At 43.7% G+C, this 22,412-nt stretch overlaps 1 protein-coding gene across 4 annotated transcripts in view; it reads left to right on the forward strand.

Moving 5' to 3' along the window:
- The window catches only part of pcsk5b (proprotein convertase subtilisin/kexin type 5b), a 503,063-nt gene that overhangs the window by 86,047 nt on the left and 394,604 nt on the right, over nt 1-22,412 (forward strand). The window lies entirely within an intron of this gene.

Genomic DNA, 22,412 nt, shown 5'->3' on the forward strand with positions numbered 1-22,412 from the left:
TTCCCCATAAAAAACTTTTAGTAGGGTGTCTAAGCTCAGAAACTTGGTCTTCATGAAGCATCCAATTGCTGTTGCGTGCCTTCATGCCAGGTTAGCTGTATTTGATTTTAAACAAGGTTTTATTACACATTTAAAGATAAGTGGCGCCTGTTCTTTGTGATTAGTTCATGATTTACTACATAATCAAATAACCTTTCAGATTTTTGAGTAATAAATATCTGATCTTCTGATCTAATTTTGTACTGCAGCTGGGGGTCTATTTTATTGTTTCATTGCGACACGGTAACATTGTTATAAACCTGTCCATGGCTATGGATGTAATAAAAGGGTTATAGTGTAGTAATTAAATATTTCTACATATATTAACAAGAGTAAACATATGATACAAGCTTGCTCACATCTCCATTAGATGTGAAATTTTAACCATTAGCATGTTTCATGTTACTGTACCTCCACTGGTTAGGCGCTTTCAGCACTGGTAATCCTAATTATAATTAATTATGTTGCTTTTTCTTATTATCCAAACTTACAGTGGAAGATTTTTTTCGAACTAAAAGTAATCCATTTATAAAGAACGGGTGTAGAAATTAGTTATACATTAAGGGGTCTGGAGTTAGGGGTAGGTTAGCAAATTGGATTAAAAAGCAATTAGGGAGGAAATGAGAGGATTTAAGGCAGCTTTTCTGAGCTTTTGGAGATAGATGATGTCCCACATAGTTCTTTTCTGGGATTGCTTCTGTTCACTGAACATCAATGATTTACATAGTGATAGAGGAAGTGTGGGTATCAACATTTCCAAATATTAAAATAGGTATTGTAAATAATTCTGATATTGATAAAATGGTGGAATTTAGCACAGAAATGGCAGTTGGAGTTCAGTATCAGGAAATGTAAAGGATGGTGCATGTTTTTAAAGAAGCAAAATTTATGAATAGGGGCAGGCTAGATTACGTGGTAGAGCAAAGAGATTTGGGATTCCAGTTTACAAGGCATTAAAAACAATGTGTTGAGTGGGTAAGGTTATTTAAAAAAAGAAGCTGATGGAATATGGTCTTATAGCAGAAGGTATAGAATTTTTAGCTCCACGTAATGGTGAATCTAACTACTTTTTCTTTGGCCTCCTTATCTCGAGAGACAATGGGTAAGCGCCTGGAGGTGGTCAGTGGTTTGTGAAGCAGCGCCTGGAGTGGATATAAAGGCCAATTCTAGAGTGACAGGCTCTTCCTCAGGCGCTGCAGATAAAATTGGTTGTCAGGGCTGTTAGTTGGCTCTCCCCTTGCGCTTTTGTCTTTTTTTCCTGCCAACTGCTAAGTCTCTTAGACTCACCACTCTTTAGCCCTGCCTTTATGGCTGTCCGCCAGCTCTGGCGATCACTGGCAACTGACTCCCACGACTTCTGATCAATGTCACAGGACTTCATGTTGTGTTAGCAGACGTCATTAAAGTGGAGACATGGATGGCTGGTGGGTCTGATACCAGTGACCAGCTCGCTGTACAATGTGTCCTTGGGGATTCTGCCATCTTCCATGTGGCTCACATGGCCAAGCCATCTCAAGCGCCGCTGGCTCAGTAGGGTGTAGGCTCAGCTGGGGATGTTGGCCGCCTCGAGGACTTCTGTGTTGGAGATACGGTCCTGTCACCTGATGCCAAGGATTCTCCGGAGGCAGCGAAGATGGAATGAATTGAGACGCCGCTCTTGGCTGACATACGTTGTCCAGGCCTCGCTGCCGTAGAGCAAGGTACTGAGGACGCAGGCTTGATACACTCGGACTTTTGTGTTCCGTGTCAGTGCACCATTTTCCCCACACTCTCTTGGCCAGTCTGGACATAGCAGCGGATGCCTTTCCCATGCACTTGTTGATTTCTGCATCGAGAGACAGGTTACTGGTGATAGTTGAACTTAGGTAGGTGAACTCTTGGACCATTTCCAGAGCGTGGGCACCGATATTGATGGATGGAGCATTTCGGACGTCCTGTCCCATGATGTTCGTTTTCTTGAGGCTAATGGTTAGGCCAAATTCATTGCAGGCAGCCGCAAATCTGTCGATGAGACTCTGCAGACACTCTTCAGTGTGAGATGTTAAAGCAGCATCGTCAGCAAAGAGGAGTTCCCTGATGAGGGCCTTCTGTACTTTGGTCTTCGCTCTAAGACGGGCAAGGTTGAACAACCTGCCCCCTGATCTTGTGTGGAGGAAAATTCCTCCTTCTGAAGACTTGAACGCATGTGAGAGCAGCAGGGAGAAGAAGATCCCAAACAGTGTAGGTGCAAAAACACAGCCCTGTTTCACGCCACTCAGGATAGGAAAGGGGTCTGATGAGGCACAGCTATGCTGAATTGTGCCTTTCCTATTGTCATGGAATGGGGTGATGATACTTAGTAGCTTTGGTGGACATCCGATCTTTTCTAGTAGTCTGAAGCGACCACGTCTGCTGACGAGGTCAAAGGCTTTGGTAAGATCCATGAAAGCAACATAGAGGGGCATCTGTTGGTGGCATTTCTCCTGTAGCTGGCAAAGCGAGAACAGCATGTCAATGGTGGATCTCTCTGCTCGAAAGCCACACTGTGCCTCAGGGTAGACACGCTCAGCCAGCTTCTGGAGCCTGTTTAAAACGACTCGAGTGAAGACTTTCCCCACAATGCTGAGCAGGGAGATTCTACAGTAGTTGTTGCAGTCACCGTGGTCACCCTTGTTCTTATAGAAGGTGATGATATTGGCATCGCGCATTTCCTGTGGTACTGCTCCCTCGTCCCAGCACAGGCAAAGCAGTTCATGGAGTGCTGAGAGTATAGCAGGCTTGGCACTCTTGATTATTTCAGGGGTAATGTCATCCTTCCCAGGGGCTTTTCCACTGGCTAGAGAATGAATGGCATCACTGAGTTCTGAAATTTGTTGGCTGTTTGTCCAGCTCATCCATGACTGGCAGAGACTGGGTTGTATTGAATCTATCTAAAATCTTACTCAGACCATAATTTGAGTACTGTATGCAATTTTGGGTTCCATGCTATAGGAAGGATGTTGAGGCAATAGAAGGTGTACAGCCTAAATTCAGTAGGATATTGCCTCGTATAAGGAAATACAAAAATGAAGACAGATTTGAACAATTGGAACTGGTTTCATTTGAGTAAAGGAGATAAAGGGGTAATTTTGATAGGGGATGGGACAGAATAGAAAGGAAAAGACTTTCTAGCGAATGATGTGATGTAGATACGAATTAAATAGAGATTTGTGATGAAGAGCAGAAGAAGCTGTGGATTGAGCAGAAGGTTATGGTAACTTTTAATAGGTTAGCTAGGTGTTTGAAGAAGAGGGGAATAAAGTTATATGGGATCAAGGCAAACAGAAGGTACTTGGCCTACCACTATTAGAATAAAAACAAACAGATTGGTTGGGTTGGATATTTATTTTCCATGTTGTAATTTCCATTGAATTCAATGGAACGTAGCCTACTGAGCAAATGCCTATTGTGTCCTATTGACCTACATGGGAGGAGTTTTATGCTGTCTCCCGCATCAGGTTTGGAGGCAGGGAGAGTATATAATCAGGCAGGATGGTGACGGGTGAGGACTGCGCCGCCATTCCGCTTCCACCCAAAATAAGTCTGGGGCCAGAAGTCCTGTGAACGGGCTTCCCACCCTGCTGCCAATTGAGGCCCTTACGTGGGCAATTAATGCCCAATTAAGAGCCTCATCCCACCTCCGTCGGAATTAGCCCGGCAGTGAGCAGGCCTGTCGCCGCATGGGGAGCACGTGGGGCAAACCCATGTGGCTTTCTTGCCGGCTCTGTGGGGGAGGAGGATAGGGGTGGGTCCCTCTTTAAAAGGCACAGTGCCTGAACGAAGGACCCGGCATTGGGAGGGGGGGGCACTGGGAGCCACCCCCTACCCTTGCTGCCAACCCCCCTACATCTCCCCCCCCCCCCCCCCCCCATGACTGAACTCCCACAAAACCCCTCCCACCCTAAATTACCTGTGATCTGATTCCAGGGCCTCGGGTGAGTGCTGTACTGGCAGTAGCCATCCCCTCGGCAGTGACGCTGCTCAGTTAAAGAGCTTTTGGGCTCTGATTGACCAATAAGCTCTCAGGGGGTGGGACTTCTATCACCGGGGTCCTTGATCCCAGAGAAGGCCTGCTGCTGTCCACTTAAGTGCCTAATTGGTACTTGATCTGGGGGACCTTCCCCAGAGGAGGTGACACGTAGGCACTTTTGCCAGTTGTCGAGACCCCCTTGCCGATACAAAATCCCAGCCAAGGTTCCTGATTCCTCATTTGGTAAAAGAAGACTGATTGCTTCACTCAGCATTATCTTGCACTGCAGGCCCGAAGCTTGGTTTGTCAGTTTCCACTGAACCAATGTGCTTAGCACAGTGTTATGACAATTTTTTTTTGTTAAATTTTGAAGATTTGTGTTTTAAAACTGAAAAGGAGTCCATGGATTCTTCTCTTACAAGGTCACTGAGAGGTCTGGATTGTAAACAGTTACTGGAAGGCACCTGTTTTCAAATAATTACCCAGCAGTGGTTGTTTTTGACATAGGGAAAGATGTTTACGAGGAAGTGATAGGTCAAGATTTATAGGGGTCAGGAGGCTTGACTCTTGTGACATTGTTTTTAGTTTTGCTTTGGAGAGTAAGTTGGGATATGGATAATGGTTTGAAAAGAAAGTTGGAGAAAACTTGCCAGGGGAGCAAAGCTGCAGCGCAGTCTGTTCCAGCTCTTTGAAAAAGCCTGACAGTTTTCCATCTCTTGTGAATTTGAGAAGCAAGTGTAAGAATCTACCTGAAACCCCCGTTACTGCATTTTCCCTGGAAAGCCTGCTGAAACTGATCTTCAACATCACCTGATGAGAACTGTTCTAGGAAGATCCCAGTGACAGCTGTCTATACACACTTGGGACGCCAAACCAAAAAGGGTGTCTTTTCATATCCCTTTTTTCTTCAAGAATTAGCAAGTATTTTGGCCAATGTGTTCTTTTTTTTAGTACTATAGCTCTAAAGAGTAAATCTCTTTTTCGGTTAACCGGTATATGTGGGGTGGGGAAAGAGAGGATTGGCTAAGGAAAAAAGGGAGCTTTTATATTTCGATCTGTGTTTATCCTTTGCTTCATTACTGGTTAAGACTTATTTTATAATAAACTGATAATTTTGTTGTTTATGAAAGAAACCTGGTTGGTTTGTTTTATTCTGAGATAAAAATAGAGTCCAAGAGTGACGGTATTGGTAAGTGGGAAAAAATTTAAATATATGTTGTGACCTGTGGAACAGTTGAACTAGAATAAACAATGCACACCTTCTGCCTCAGTTGTAACAACAGATGTTGTTAATATGTCGTAAATAAAAGCAAAATACTGTGGAAATCTGAAATAAAACAAAGTGCTGGACGTGCAGGCCTGGTAGCATTTGTGGAGAGAGAAACAGTTAACGTTGCAGGTCTGTGACCTTTTTATCAGAACTGGCAAAGGTTAGAAATGTAATCGGCTTTGAGCAAGTTAAGTGGGGGGGCGGGGGTGGATGCGGAGAAGAACAAAAGGTAAGGTATGTGATAGGGCGGAGGGAAGGAGAGATTAAATAACAGAGATGATACGGAACAAAAGGTAAAGGGAGTGCTAATAGTTGTAGTAAAAGATGTCTATTAGCATTCCCTTTACCTTTTATTCCATGATATTTCTGTCATTTAATTTCTCTTGATTTTTGCCCTATCTCACACCTTCCTTTTCTTCACCACCCCCCCCACCACTTCACGTGCTGAAAGCCTATATTCCCTTTCTAACCTTTGCCAGTTCTGATGAAAGGTCACTGACCTGAAACATTAACTCGTGCCACAGATGCTGCCAGACCTGCTGAGTATTTCCGGAACTTTGTTTTTATATAAAAATGTCTTTATGTTGCAGATGTGGCTTACAGTACAGCATCTCCTACTACCTCAAAATAAACCTCATACCTTCAGTATGATGTCAATTTGTTTTTGCTAAGCTGAACAATTTGTGCATTGGCAGTGATCGAAATTTCATAAAGAGAATCAACAAAGTGATGCGAATCCTTTATTTTGTGAATTGCTACTGCCAACAGCTTCAGTAATGAGTAAAGACTTGTTCAGGTTTTAAGGTAACAATTACATACCCCCCAGGCAAAGTATTTATTTGGGTTTTTTTTTAACGAGGACTACTTGAGAAATAATCTAAATCCTTCTCATCCAACCTAGTCAATTTTATCAACAGTAACAATTGCATCTATATAGCACCTTTAACATAAAACGTCCCAAGGTGCTTTGCAGGAGCACAATCCAAAAAAAATTAACTCAGAGCCAAAAAAGGGAGATGCTAAGTGACCAAAGCTTGAGTAAAGTGGTAGGTTTTAAGGAGAGTCTTCAAAGCAAGTCTTTTTCTTCTTTAATTGTATGTTTAGTTTGCCTCTGTGCAGTCAGACTGCTTGTCTGACATCCAATCCTGGATGAGCCACCGTTACCTCAAGTTAAACTTTGGGAAAATCAGAGCTTTGGATATCTTTGGATACCACTACAAGTTTTCTACCTTGCCACAAAATTCATTCCCTCCCCAGCCACTGTCCCTGACTCAACCAGACTGTTCACAACCTCTCTGTCCTATTTAGCCCTGTGCTGAGCTTCTGACCCCATATATTTTCCTTCAGAAAGACTGCCTCTTTATACCTAACGCCGCCTCCACCTCTGCCATAGTCCATCTGCTGTCAAAACCCTCATTCATGTATTTGTCTTCTCTTGACTCCATTATTGCAATGCTATCCTGTACCCTCCATAAACTGAAGTTGACCCAAAACTGTGCTAAATCCCACTGGTCCCACACCCCAGTGCTTGCTAACTTGCATTGACTTTTGTTCGCCCAGAGCCTCCAATTTAAAATTCTCATACTCCCGTTCTTATCCCTCATGACCTTGCCCCTCCCAATTTCCATAACCTTTTTGCATTCGTCAGACTCTGGCTTGTACACCCTGAAAGCCATTTTCCCCACCATTAACAGACATGTCTTCAGCCATCTACATCCTAAACTCTGGATTATTTCTTCCCCTTTTATGAGCCTCCTTAAAACCTACCTTTTTGCCAATTCCTCCTCATATTTCATTCTTTGGCTCAGTATTGATTCTGGGGCATTTATTTACGTTAAAGGTGCTATATAAATTCTACTACTCTTGTAGCAAAATTTGTTTGGCAATATTAAATTAATTTAGGATGCAAAAGATCACTTCTTGTTCTACTTGCACCAGGCTGGAATGTGGACAGGTAATCAATGCTTGATCTTTGTACACTGAAATTCTAAAGTGATTTTTTTTGTATGCTGTCAATTATCTCTGATTAGGCCACAACTGGAGTACTGTGTCCAGTTCTGTCATCACACTTCAGGAAGGATGTGAGGGACCTTGAGAGGGTGCAGAGGAGATTTACCAGAATGGTTCTAGTGATCAGGGATTTTAGCTACAAGGTTAGGTTGGAGAAGCTGGGGTTGTTCTCCTTGGAACAAAGGAGATTGAGGGGCAATTTGATAGAGGTGTACAAAGACGAGCTGTTCCCATTAGTTGATGGTGCAAGGACTAGGGGGATACAAATTTAAGATTTTGGGCAAGAGATGCAGGGGGGATGTGGGGAAGAACTTTTTTACGCAGCGAGTGGAAGTGACCTGGAACTCTCTGCCTATGAGCGTGGTGGAAGCGGACATGATGAATGATTTCAGAAGGAAATTGGATGGGCACTTGAGGGCGATAAAGTTGCCGGGCTACTGGGATAGAGGAGAATAGGACTCATGGATTGTTCTACAGAGAGCCATCATGGACTCGATGGTCGGGATGGCCACCGTCTGTGTCATAATGACTGACTAATAATCATAATGCAATATGTGTTGTTGGTTGACCACAGTAGTTAAATTCAAGGATTTGCAGGAGAAATGGATGTTCAAGGAAATACTAGCACTGAGCACTGACTGAGATTGATAATTAATATTACTGATACTGGATACAGCATGTGTACTTTTGTTTAACTACATTTTTTAATGTGTGCTTAGAGTAAGTAACCTGAGGTGCTGCTAAGATTCAAATGGTAAACAGTAGTTTGACCTGGTCAGCATATCAACACATGTATATCTTGTGCATAGCCTGTTTGCTGCTGTCATTAAGTTTAAAAATAAATGGCGGCAAAATTTCTCCTACCCAGACAAGGACGGATGGTATGGGAAATAATTCTGCAATGGTTTCAAAGTAATTATATAGGTCTGACCTGAAGATATTTCTGCAGCTGTCCATCTCGCAGAGGCACAGAAAATCATGGTTGAGGAAGCTGGTAAGGTCACATTTTGCTTGGAATAGTTGTTTTGTAGATCACAGAGCAGCCATGAATGTAGAGAGAAATGGTGGAAGTGTAGCACTGATAATGAGAGGCTCAAGAATGCACTGCAGCATTCACATAGTTGTCTGTGTAACTGTAAACATTCATTATCTAAGATTATAGTGTTTAAATTGAATCTACCAACTAAATTTAGTCAGCTACAAACATTGCAGTATGTTCTCTTTTTGGCAATGAGTGGGTACAAAATCTTTTTAAGGACTAAGTTGGATAACACAGAATAAGAAAAACACTTTTTCTAAAGCAAATGAAAGCAAGCTGAATACACTGCCGATGCTGGGAGGTGCATTCAGAATCTCTTCTGCCCTCTTGATAAAATCATTCTGTTTATAACTCCACGGTGGTCTTGCCCACAGGGAGGAAAAACGATGCCTTTACCTACGTCCCTCTGCTTTCTTTTCTGCCCTTCAGATTATTTTCACGTGTCATAATTTCCCTTGGAAATTAAAAAAAATATATTTTGTTGAGGCAAATCACAGAATAATACAGCGCAGAAGAGGCCCTTCGGCCTATCGAGTCTGCACCGATGCATTAAAACATCTGACCTGTCTACCTAATCCCATTTGCCAGCACTTGGCCCATAGCCTTGAATGTTATGACGTGCCAAGTGCTCATCCAGGTACTTTTTAAAGGATGTGAGGCAACCTGCCTCTATCGCCCTCCCAGGCAGGACATTCCAGACAGTCACCACCCTCTGGGTAAAAAAGTTCTTCCTCAAATCCCCCTTAAACCTCCCGCCCCTCACCTTAAACTTGTGACCCCTCGTAACTGACCCTTCAACTAAGGGGAACAGCTGCTCCCTATCCACCCTGTCCATGCCCCTCATAATCTTGTACACCTCGATCAGATCACCCCTCAGTGCTCCAGTGAAAACAACCCAAGCCTATCCAACCTCTCTCCATAGCTTAAATGTTCCATCCCAGGCAACATCCCGGTGAATCACCTCTGCACCCCCTCCAATGCAATCACATCATTCCTATAATGTGGCGACCAGAATTGCACACAGTACTCCAGCTGTGGCCTTACCAAGGTTCTGTACAACTCCAACATGACCTCCCTGCTTTTGTAATCTATGCCTCGATTGATAAAGGCAAGTGTCCCATATGCCTTTTTCACCACCCTATTAACCTGCCCTTCTGCCTTCAGAGATCTATGGACAAACACGCCAAGGTCCCTTTGTTCCTCGGAACTTTCCAGTGTCAGGTCATTCATTGAATACTTCCGTGTCACATTACTCCTTCCAAAGTGTATCACCTCACACTTTTCAGCGTTAAATTCCATCTGCCACTTTTCTGCCCATTTGACCATCCCGTCTATATCTTCCTGTAACCTAAGACACTCCACCTCACTGTTAACCACTCGGCCAATCTTTGTGTCATCCGCGAACTTACTGATCCTACCCCCCACATAGTCATCTATGTCGTTTATATAAATGACAAACAATAGGGGACCCAGCAGAGGTCCCTGTGGTACGCCACTGGACACTGGCTTCCAGTCACTAAAACAGCCGTCTGTCATCACTCTCTGTCTCCTACAGCTAAGCCAATTTTGAATCCATCTTATCAAGTTACCCTGTATCCCATGTGCATTTGTTTTCTTGATGAGTCTCCCATGTGGGACCTTGTCAAAGGCTTTGCTGAACTCCATGAAAACTACATCAACTACCCTCATCTACACACCTGGTCACGTGCTCAAAAAATTCAATCAAATTTGTTAGGCATGACCTCCCTCTGACAAAGCCATGCTGACTATTCCTAATCAAATTCTGCCTCTCCAAGTGGTGGTAGATTCTCTCCTTCAGAATTTTCTCCAATAGTTTTCCTACCACTGACGTGAGACTCCCTGGTCTGTAGTTCCCTGACTTATCTCTACAACCGTTCTCAAATAGTGGGACCACATTAGCTGTTCTCCAGTCCTCTGGCACCTCCCCCGTGGCCAGAGAGGGATTAAAAATTAGGGTCAGAGCCCCTGCAATCTCCACCCTCGCCTCCCACAGCATCCTGGGACACAAATCGTCCGGACCTGGAGATTTGTCCACTTTTAAGCCTTCCAAAACCTCCAATACCTTGTCACTCCCTCTGACAATTTGCTCAAGAACCTCACAGTCTCTCTCTCTAAGTTTCATATCTACATCCTCTTTCTCTTGGGTGAAGACAGATGTGAAGTATTTGTTCAACACCCTACCAATGTCCTCTGGCTCCACCCACAAATTTCCCCCTTGGTCCCTAATGGGTCCTACTCTTTCCCTGGTTATCCTCTTCCCATTGATATACTTATAGAATATCTTGGGATGTTCCCTACTTTTACCAGCCAGAGCTTTCTCATATCCCCTCTTTGCTCTCCTAATTGCTTTCTTAAGCTCCATCCTACACTTTCTGTACTCCACTAATGCTTCCATTGATTTGCTCTCCTTGTATTTGCTAAAAGCCTCTCTTTTCCTTCTCATCGTACCCTGAATGTTTCTGATCATCCATGGTTCTCTGGGCTTGTTGCTCCTACCTATTACCCTAGAGGGAACATGTTGGGCCTGTACCCTCCCCATTTCCTTTTTGAATGCTCCCCACTGCTCTTCTGTAGATTTCCCGACAAGTAACTCTTTCCAGTCTACCTTGGCCAGATCCTGCCTTCCTTTACTAAAATTCGCTCTGCCCCAATCCAAAACCTTTTTTTGCAACTAGTCTATTTCTTTCTCCATAACAAGCTTAAATTTTGAACAATAAAGGAATTAAGGGATACGGTGAGTCCACAAAAAGATCAGCCATGATCTTATTGAATGGCGGAGCAAGCTCGAGAGGCCGGACGGCCTACTCCTGCTCCTAGTTCTTCTTCTTGTGAAATTGTACCATGTTGTGGTCACTATCACCAAAATGCTCCCCCACCAACACATCAACCACCTGTCCAGCTTCATTCCCCAGAATTAGTTCCAGCACTGCACCCTCCCTTGTTGGATCCTCTACATATTGAGCTAAAAAGTTCTCCTGTATACATTTTAAGAACTCCACTTCATCTAAGCCCTTAACACGATGGCTATCCCAAATAATGTTGGAAAAGTTGAAATCACCTAATGTAATTACCCTATTATTTTTACACACCTCTGCAAATTGTGCACATATTTGCTCCTCAATTTCCCGCTGACTATCTGGGGGTCTATAATAAACACCTAGCAATGTCGCTGTCCCTTTTTATTCCCAAACTCTACCCATAAAGCTTCATTTGATGCCCCCTCCAAGATATCATCTCTCCTTACTGTAGTAACTGACTCCTTAACTAATATTGCAATGCCCCTTCTCTTTTACCCCCTCCTCTGTCTCGCCTGAAGATTCTATATCCCGGGATATTGAGCTGCCAATTCGGCCCCTCCCTCAACCATGTCTCCGTGATGGCTACTATATCACAATTCCATGTGTCAATCATTGCCCTTAACTCATCCATTTTACCTGCAATACTCTTGGCATTAAAGTAGAGGCCTTCCATCCTGGTCTTACTCCCTTGAAACCTACCTCCGCTGTATTCCCTCTGACTTGTTTGCTTTCCTGTGTTTAGCTGTGTCCCTATTCTGCTAGGAGTCTGCATCCCCTCCCCCTGCCAAATTAGTTTAAACTCCTCCCAACAGCACTAGCAAACCCGCTAGCAAGGATGTTAGTCCCCCTCTGGTTCAGATGTAGACCGTCCCGCTTGTACAGGTCCCACCTTCCCCAGAAACGGTCCCAGTGGTCCAGGAATCTAAAACCCTCCCTCCTGCACCAACTCTTAAGCCACACATTCATCTGCGCTATTCTCCTATTTCTATACTTGCTAGCATGTGTCACTGGGAGTAATCCAGAGATTACAACCCGAGAGGTCCTGCTTTTTAGTCTACTGCCTAACTCCCTGAATTCTTGATGCAAGACCTCATCCCTCTTTCTACCTATGTCATTGGTACCAACATGTACCATGACCTCTGCCTTATCACCCTCTCCTTTCAGGATGCCCTGCAGCCGTTCAGTGACATCCCGGACCCTGGCACCAGGGAGGCAACACACCATCCTGGAGTCACGTTGATGGCCACAGTAGCCCCTGACTATAGAATCCCCTATTACTATTGCTCTTCCTCTCTTTCCCCCTTCCTGTGCAGACAGGCTGCTTGCGGTGCCAGAAGCTTGGCTCTGTCCGCTCTTCCTGGAGGAACCAGCCTCCAAAATGGAATACTGATTTGCAAGCGAGACCCCAGGGGACTCATGAACTACCTGCCTGATTCTCTTGGACTGCCTGATGGTCACCCATTCCCTTCCTTCCTCAAGTCCCTTCAGCTGCGGTGTGACCACGTGCTATCCACGATGCTCTCAGACTTGCGGATGCTCCACAGTGTTTCCAGCCGCTCTTCCAGCTCTGAAACCCGAGCTTCCAGGAGCTGCAGCTGGACACACTTCCTGCACACATGCTGGTCCCGGGGACTGGAAATGTTCCCGGATTCCCACATGCAGCAAGAGAAGCAAACCACGGCTTCAAGCTCTCCTGCCATGAATTAACCCTTTAAATTTTAAACTTTAGAAGTTTATAATTTAAAAAAACAATTAAGTCTTGCTAAAACAATGACTTACAATTCAATCCACTTTGAAAAATGCCCACCAGGACTTACTCACCAGTCAGCTGTGCTCTTTGGAGACTCTCAGCTCCCCTCACTCTGAGGACAGGTAGGAAATGAAAGGCGCTCCTCGCTCCCTCCTCACCGAACTTCCTCAGTCACCAAACCTTCACTTTAACACTCTAATGCAACCCAAGTCAGCACTCCAGTGCAAACAAGTCCCATGGAAACGATTTTAAGGGCACTGGCAACAGAAGAAGGTAGGCTGACGATAGTATTAATCTGCAGCTGCAATTTCTCATGTAAAGATGCATACCTGCATCAGCATTTGTCGGACCTCTGTATTGCAAGGCAGGGAGCTAGAAGTGACCACCTGTCATGGAAGCCATGAAAGTATAGTGTAGGAGTCATGGGGAATGTGACATTGAAGTATTACAGCACTTGTGTGGACTCTCAATAAGAGGGGAAAATGAACTCGTGTTTCCATTGGGCTCTGATATTAACATTGCTGCCTGTCAGCTCGTAGCTGGGGTTACCAAAACTGTTGCTTTTCTGCCCTGTTTAGCCATTCCCTGCATTAACTACAGGACTTTTGCACAAAGGAGAAGTTCTAATGATGGCATTTCTTCCCATGCAGCTGCTGGCATCATATTTTGGAACTTGCTGTTTTTTTTCCAGATCAAATTGCTGGCAGAGCAAATCTATTTGAGGCCAAGTCATGATTGTGAGTTTAATAATCCACCATTAGAGAATTTTCAAAATGCGAGCTGGCCACATCTGGTGAGGCGTGAAGGTTGGCTCACTTGGCACAGTACACTCGGCGCTTATAATTGTTCTCCATGCAAGTGTATTAAAACTTGATTGATTATAAGGGCACACGTGTGCTTTGCGTAGAAGTGAAATGTATACTGCTTGTGAGTTGCTCAACCTACCTCTCTCATGCAAGTCTCTCATTTCACTGCCTCAGTCACCTTCCCCAGACCAAATGAAAGGAAAAAAGTGATTTCCTTGAGTGCGCAAATCTACACTTAACAGATAAGTTTAAAGTTCCAGGGCAAATTTAAAAGTTGTTCTGTGGTGCTATGTTCCTTTCACAAACAATTGAAACCTCTTGAAGTAAATGCAAAATCTTTAGTGATTTGAATCACCAACTTTTCTTTCATCCATGAGTGATAACTCGAAGGGTGAAGTGCTTAGAAGCAGAATTATATTCAGTAGCGTACTTATTCTTTTCACAGGATAGGGTGAAGTGAAAAGACTTGGCTTTTACTCCATTTTTTGCAGGGGGGTAAGGATGGGGAGCGGGTGAGAGGGGTGGGGGTGGGGCTGTGTGCTGATATTTTCATGCACCACACTTGCGCACATTTGTTGTTGAGTGTGAGTCTCCTGCTCCTGGGATCTGATGCAAAATAATACCTGATTGTTACTTTGTACACATGGGCTTGGTGTTTCTGTTTGTGCTGTCTAATGTAGCTTTCTAAAGCCTAGAATTGGAGACTCTTAGTCTGTTAACTGATTGCTGCTTGTGAGCTTTTTTTCAGTGCAATTTCCCCACTATCGATTTAATCAGTGCAAAAGATCACCAATTGTGCTCAGTGCAATTAAATTTTAAAATGCTTCCTGATTGCACTGGATCGGTTCCGATTTTACATCTGGTGATATGTCGATGAGTTTACGGGGTGGGGGGGGAGGGGGGAAGGAGCAAAATGTTTGCAGAACAACTGCAATTTGCGCTGGAATGGCCAATTGGAGCCAAAGGGGAAACTCTACCCCATGGAGTGTCAGATGTCACAGCATTCTAGCGTAGAGATGACTGGTGTGTTGACCTATGGTTGAATCAAAGCAAGATGAGCTGGGAAATTGAGGTAACATCAATTTGATGCATTGTGATAAATGAACGTAGGTGTCCAGAAACTAGAAGTGGAGACTCTTAGTTTGATAACCGATTGCTCGACTTGGGTTGGTGACAACATTGAAGTATTGAAGGCCAGGTTGTTTAAATTGAGTGACAACAGTGCTAAAGTCGCTCCTGCAATTGGCTACATTCTGATAGGGTTATAATATCTGATTGGATGGTGCTTCATAGACTTCAGAGATCATCGTAAAATTTATTTCTGGTGCTACTGTTTCTTCCTTCAGTGGTAGTCAAGATAACTATATAAAAGAAGCCAGATTTGACCATTCCTGCATGAAACAACCTAATGATTTGAAATAATTTATGGTTTGGGTGGCATTGGTGCAGTAGCATAGTGGTGGTTGTTGCGTGTTATTGTAGTGTAGCTAGGGCGTTGCAGATAAAGTCTAGGAGTCTATAGTAGGTCAACACCAATAGCGTATTATATATACAAATTACTATTTACACTCTCCTTAAGCCTCCTTAGCTCACATCCTTCGTGCTGCTGCCTCTTCTTCCCCAGCCTATTACCATGTGATAATTACATCATCACCCTTACAGTGGGAGGGGTTGCTCTCAGTTTCGAATATTAACCCTTACATGTCCTTATACTACCTCTTTTCACTTCACCATTTGGCGGTGACCTTCAGATGCGGAAATCCCATTCTTGTCGCAAACTGTGAAACATTCACAAACTGTGGTCTGTTGTCTGACAACATTTCAGCAAGTATACCATGTGTCGCAAAGGTGTCTTGTAGGAGTCTTGTAACTGCTTTGGTTGTAGTTAAATATCACCTCACTTCTATCCACCTTGAGAAGTAATCAATGATGATTATGTAGAACTTTCTGTTGAAATTGAATAAATCCATTCTTAATTTTGCCAAGGTCTGGTTGGAAATTGAGTAGTTAACAGAGGTTCATGCTATTCTGGTCTTTGTATTGTACAGATCTGACAGTTCTGGATCAGATTTTCGATGTCTTTGGATATTCCTGGCTGCCACACTGTGTTCTTGTTCTGCACTTCGTTATTCCCATATGGCCTTGATGTAGACATTCTAAGATCTCTGAGCTCTGATCTCAGTGAATTGGGAATAACTAGTCTGTCATTATAAACTAGTAAGTCATTGATAGTTGTCGCTTTTTTGAGCTTGGCAAATTTCTGACAATTTTTTGTATGCTTGCTGGCCAATTTTGTGTAGTACACTGTGAATATGACTCTCTTTCCTGCACAAAATTCACATCTTGTTGTGTTAGATGGTCTACCATCATTCTTGATAGTGCATCAGCAGATGTTTGCATCTTTCCCTGGATAGGTACTGTCTCATAGATATGTCTCATCAATGTTAAACAAAATCTTTGGATTCCTGGAGGCATTTTTGCGATCTCCTTTTCTAACAAAGATACCAAAGGTTTCTAGTCCGCCTCAATGACGACTCAATCCGACAATATAACCAGAAAACATCTCTCATGCCCATGTGATGGCAAGTGCTTCTTTTTCAATTACCACATACCTTGTCTCTGTGTCGGATAAAGCTCTAGATGTGTAATATATTGGCTACGAGAGCCATCAGGTTGCTCCTGGAAAAGAACTGCCCCTAACCCAGTTGAGGCATCTACCTCTAATGTCATAGGTAGTATAGGGTTATAGAGTGCCAAGAATTCCAGTGATATGCGCATCTCTTTGATCTTCTGAATTGCTTGTTCTTGGTGTGAATTCCAACACCATGCTTGCTCTTTTCTGAGGAGTTCTCTTAGCAGTTCTGTTACCTGCACTAGATGAGGTACAAACGTCTGTGATGGCTGGTGTCTTCTGTGGATCTGCCATTATACCTTTATCTCACTGTGTCCCAAGAAACAAATTGAAGTCTTGGAATATTAGCACTTCTCTTTCAGAGTTAGCCCTGCATCTTGAAGTCTCTGATGAACTGTTCGGACACTTTGGTCATGTTCCTCTACTGACTGCCGATGTATCAGGATATCATGTATGTGACAAATAGCTCCTTTGAGTCCCTCTAAGATGTTAGACATAGATCTTTGGAAGATCTCTGGTGCAGAAGTTATTCCAAATGGTAACTGATTGAAACAAAACCTCCCAAAAGGTGTTACAAATGTGGTTAGTAATCTTGAGATCTCATCTAAGGCTGCTTGCCAAAGCCCACTACTGGCATTGAGTTTGGTAAAGATGGTGTTCTGAAACACTTTTGCTCAGCTGTCATCCACTCTGGACATTGGGTGAATCTCATGCGCTACTGCTTTGTTAAGCTGTGTTATGTCCACACAAATGCGGAGTTTTCCATTTTGTTTCAGGACAGGAACCATGGCCGAACACCACTCCATTGGTTGTGTAACCGGAGAAATGACTCCCCGTCTAGTCATCTCTTCCAACTGGTCTTGAACTTGGTTCATCAACGGGTGAGGTATCTTTCTGCATGTAAAGATGCACACTAGCCTGGTATTGTCCTCAAGTGTGATTCTATACTTCCGAGACCTGTGAAAAGTTTCGGGTAGTCCGCTTGAAAGCAACTGTTTACCTGTGACTGATCGCAACAATAGAGGAAGTCAAAGATGCAGGTGTAAGCATGCTTTTCTACTTAACGAGGAAAATTCTTGGTTTTGCAAGACGTATAAGGTCTCCATAATTTGTCTCCCTCTATATTGGAGAGTTGCTTGAAGCTTACCCTTCACTTTCAGTTGAGTCCCACCTGGACCATTCAGCTGTGTATCTGCTGATTGTAGGCAATGTCTCATCACCCATGGCTCTTGGTCTCATAGTACTGTGACACTAGTACCTGTGTCCAGTTTAAAATTAGGTGTCCATTTACATAGAGGTCTGCCATACAAAATCCTTGATTTCACTCATTAACTTCTCCTAGGAAATCTCCCGGTTCCTTTTCTTCTCTAAGTTGATGTACATTATTCACTGCTCTCTGTGTGAAGGTGTTCTTCTTAACTTTGCGGGAAGAGGTCTTGGTCTGGCACATGTTCCCATAATGTCCAGTCTTTTTACACTTGAAGTACTCTGCTTTACTAGCAGGACACTGCTCCCATCTGTGGGTCTCCCTGGCTCCACAGTGCTAGTAGTTTCCCGATGTCGTGCACCTTTTCAACTGTGTGTCGTCTTCTCTACAGATTGTCTCTCCGTCTTTGCTTTATGAACTGTACGGACATTGGAGTCCTTCTAATCCAAGGCTGCTCTACAGCCCACAGAACTGCTCTGTTTTGTCTTCATACTTTCGCTTGTCATACGGTCTGATTTGCCTTCTCGAGTGTAAGGTCATTTTTGGACTGCAAGAGATCTGATAGAGATTCAGCAGCTATGTCGACAGCTATTAGGTCCCTTATCAGTTCCGCCTTTAATTCTGCATATTCACATCCCTTTGCCAATCTGTATAGATCATTTATAAAGGAATCTACAGATTTGCATCTTCTCTGGACTCTCTCTTAAAATTTCGCTCTGTCCAGAAATTTAGTACTGCATAGCTCAAAATATTTGGCCAAGGCTTGAAGTAAATCTTCAAATTTATCAGAAGCCTCATTTATCCCTTGCCTCACAAACACATCCTCTGCAATTGACCCCATAGAATATAAAGGGTATTCACTTGTTCTGTTTCAGATTTGATACGGAATTGGGAAACAATCTTAAATCCTAGGAATCTTTTCCTCTATAAGGTCTAATTTAGTACTTGATTGGGTCTTTCTTGATTGTGGAAGCTTTCAGACATTCCCAATTTTGAATCCATTCTGATTCTTCTGCTTTGTTACGCTTTGTAGGGTATTCCACTTTTTAAATTGTACTGGCTTCAGTGGAGGTGTTCACGTTCTTTCTGGTGCTTTCCCATGCTTTCTGCGGTCGGCTGAATAATGGCTGCCGACTCCGCCCGACTCCTGAATCGCCTTTGTGCCTGATCGACCCTTCTCCCCACTTTTTTCTACCCAGTGCGCCATTAGCCAAGAATGGCCTCTTTGAAATTCTCACCCAATCCTGGATCGTCACCTGGCGCTGAGACTCTGAACCCGATCGCTGGACCTGGATGCTTCGTTGCAGACCACCACGCTTCTCTGGTGCAGTCTGAAAGCCTGCACAGCTGACTCACTGTCTGTGTCTTTTTCGACTGCGGAGCAGCTCTGGAGCTTGTAGCAGTCCCCTGACTAGATCTGTTGTTCTCCTGGCGCTACTGCACAAGGTAAGGTGAACTTCAAAACTTGCTGATGATTTTAACCAATGCCATCATGTTGTGTATTGTAGCATAGCTAGGGCATGGTAAATAAAGTCTAGGAATCTATAGTAGGTCAACTAATAACTCTTCATTATATATACATATTACGCTTTACATTTTCCTTAAGCCTCCTGAGATACCGCCCTTCGTACTGCTACCTTTTCTTCCCCCAGCCTCTTATTGTATGACAATTACATCACCCTTACAGTGGGAGGGGTTGCTCTTACTGTTTCCAACATTAACCCCTTATACTACAGTTGTTTTACGGGACTTATAATTCAGAGGCATGGACTAACGATCAGGAGACAGATGTTCAAATCTTACCACAGTAGCTGGGAAATTTAAATTCAGTTAATTCAATAAATCTGAAATAAAAAGTGAGTATCAATAATGGTGACCATGAAACTAATGTATTGTCGTGGGTGCATCTCCCCATGACAGTATTGATAGCAGTGACCATTGCATAGCTCTTGTGGAGACAAAGTCTGGTCTTTGCACTGAGGGACACCATGTTGTCTGCTACTGTGCTTTTTTTGGTTATTCATTCATGGGATGTGGACATCGCTGGCTGGGCCAGCATTTATTGCCCATCCCTAATTGCCCTTGAGAAGGTGGTGTTGAGCTGCCTTCTTGAACTGCTAAGTGGAACAGATTCGGAACAAATATAGCAGCTCAAAACAGACCATTCTTGAAGTACTGTGGGTCGTCATCAGCAGCAGAATTGTATTCCACCACGATCTTATAACCTCATGGCCCGGCATAACCTCACACTACTTTTGCTATTAAGTCAGAGAATCAACCCTGGTTTAATAAGGAATAAGAAGAGACTAGCAGAAGCAGCACTAGGTGTGCTTAAAAATGAGCTGCCAAACTGGTGAAGTTATGACACAGGACTTGCATGCATGCTGAACAGCGGAAACTGCTTGCTGTAGACAGAGCTAATTGTCCCACAACCAATGGATAAAATTAGGGTTATCCAACATGGGGTCCGTGGGCCAGTATCCGACCTGCCATCTGGCCCATGGATCCATTTCAGAGATGAGAAATTTATCATTGTCCTCTTCTTTCAGACTGGCTTTAAAAAAAAAAATGGCACTGTCGGTTTCACAGCTGACAGGCGCTGAAGCAGGAAAGTGCGGCGACTTCTGACTATTTTTTAAAAAGCCCGCTGGAAAACCCCAAATCTGCCTGAAGTTGGGAAACTGCTGTTCTTGATGTCAGCACCTGTCAGCTGTAAAACTGAATAGCATCTTTTTAAAAAAAAACTGACCAATCACAAAGCTGCTGTGCTGAGCAATCCTACTCCCTGCAGCTGTCAGTGAGGGGTTGGGGGGGGTGGGGGTGGGTGGAGAGAAGATAAATAGAGAGTTTGGGTTCTGCCAGGTCCATGTAACTCCAGACCTCATTACAGTCTTGGTCCAAACAAGACCGAAAGAGCTGAATTCCAGAGGTGAGATGAGAGTAACTGCCCTTGACATCAATGCAGTGTTTGGCTAAATGTGGCCTCAAGGAGCCCAAGCAAAATTCAAGACAACAGGAATTGGGGGTGGGAGGGAACTCTCTACTGGTTGGAGTCATACCTAGCACAAAGGAAGATGGTTGTTGCAGGCCAATCATCTCAGCCCCAGGGCATCACTGCAGGAGTTTCTCAGGGCAGAGTCCTAGATCCAACCATCTTCATGAATGATAGAACCGGACCAGCCACATGAATACTATGGCTACAAGAGCAGATCAGGCTGGGTATTCTGCACTGAGTAACTCGCCACCTGATTCCCCAAGGCTTGTCCACCATCTACAAGGCACAAGACAAGGAGTGTAATGGAATACTCGCTGTGCCTGGATGAGTGCAGCTCCAAAAACACTGCAGAAACTTGACATTACCCAGGACAAGGCAGCCCACTTGATTGACACTAAATTCACTCTCTCCACCACCAGCACACTGTGGCAGCAGTATGTACCATATACAAGATGCGCTGCTTCTTTGACCCCATCTTCATAACTGATCAGAAGGACAAGGGCAGCAGGTGTATGGGAACACCACCACCTGCAAGTTCCCTTCCAAATCACACACCATCCTGACTTGTAAATATATTGCCCATTCCTTCTTCATTGCTGGGTCGAAAACCTTCCAAACAGCACTGCGGGTGCCTCTACACATGATTAGACTGCAGCAGTGCAAGAAGGTGGCTTACCACACCTTTTTGAGGGCAATTGGAGATAGTCAATAAATGCTGGCCTTGCCAGCGATGCCCATGTCTCATCAATGAATAAAAAAAGTCTTGCCTTTTGGATGCGCTCCCTAATATGGGCCGTCAGTGATCATCTCCAGCGTCCTGACATGTCCATCGCCATGGGGCTGTGGAACAACTTTTCACTAAGATATCTCAGTTAGGAGTGGAATTGACAGCTCTTGCTGTGAAACATAAGGTTTTTTGGAAAGCAAAGGAAAAACTTGAGGTTGAGCCAGCTCATGGCATGCTTGCAGAGATGATGCGTTAAGATCTGAAAGACACTTTTTTAAAAACATAGTTTGCAAAATTTCTGCCATGAAATGAAAGGACTCCATCCCCTGTGAAGTTCAAAATAACTTTTAAAAACACAAAAATTTGTATTTATGTCATGCCTTTAATGTAATATAATGTCCCATGGTGCTTCACAGCATAATATAGCAAAATTCGACAGAGCCACACAAGGAGATATAGGGACAGATGACCAAAGGCTTGGTTAAGAGTTAGGTTTTAAGGAGCGTCTTAAAGCACTGCCAGCAGTGGTGCAGCAATTAAAATCGGGATGCTCGAGGGCAGACTCGGTGGGCCGAAGGGCCTGTTTCAGTGCTGTATCTCTAATCTAATCTAATCTAAAATCTAATCAGAACTGGAGGAGTGCAAATATCTTGGAGGTTTGTGGGGCTGGAGGAGATTAGAGATAGGCAGGCCATGGAGGTACTTGAAAACAAGGAGAAGAATTTTAAAATCAAGATGTTGCTTAACTGGGGATCAATGTGTAAGTTATCGAGTACAGGGATAATGGATGAATGGGACGAGATGCAACTTAGTGTTGTAGGTTTGGTTGGTATGCTGCCATCTTTAATATACTTTGTTTAGCTTGGAGAGATTCCTTAGTCTTGAATACTTGGAACATTAATCTTTATTACATTATAACTACGTACAGCTCCACACCAGTCTCTGTGATTTCGCTGAAGCCGAGCTGCAGCTCTCATGTGATCTCTTACATCATCGTGGTAGGAGGTATTCTTGCACTTTCTCAACATTAACTCTTTCAGATCCCTGTATTACATCTTCCCCAAATCTTTATCCAAATATATACATTTTTTATGCATTCACTTTTATATTTATTTTACATACTACCCCAT

The sequence above is a fragment of the Heterodontus francisci genome, chromosome 4 (assembly GCF_036365525.1).
Source record: "Heterodontus francisci isolate sHetFra1 chromosome 4, sHetFra1.hap1, whole genome shotgun sequence".
NCBI classification, from domain to species: Eukaryota; Metazoa; Chordata; class Chondrichthyes; order Heterodontiformes; family Heterodontidae; genus Heterodontus; species Heterodontus francisci.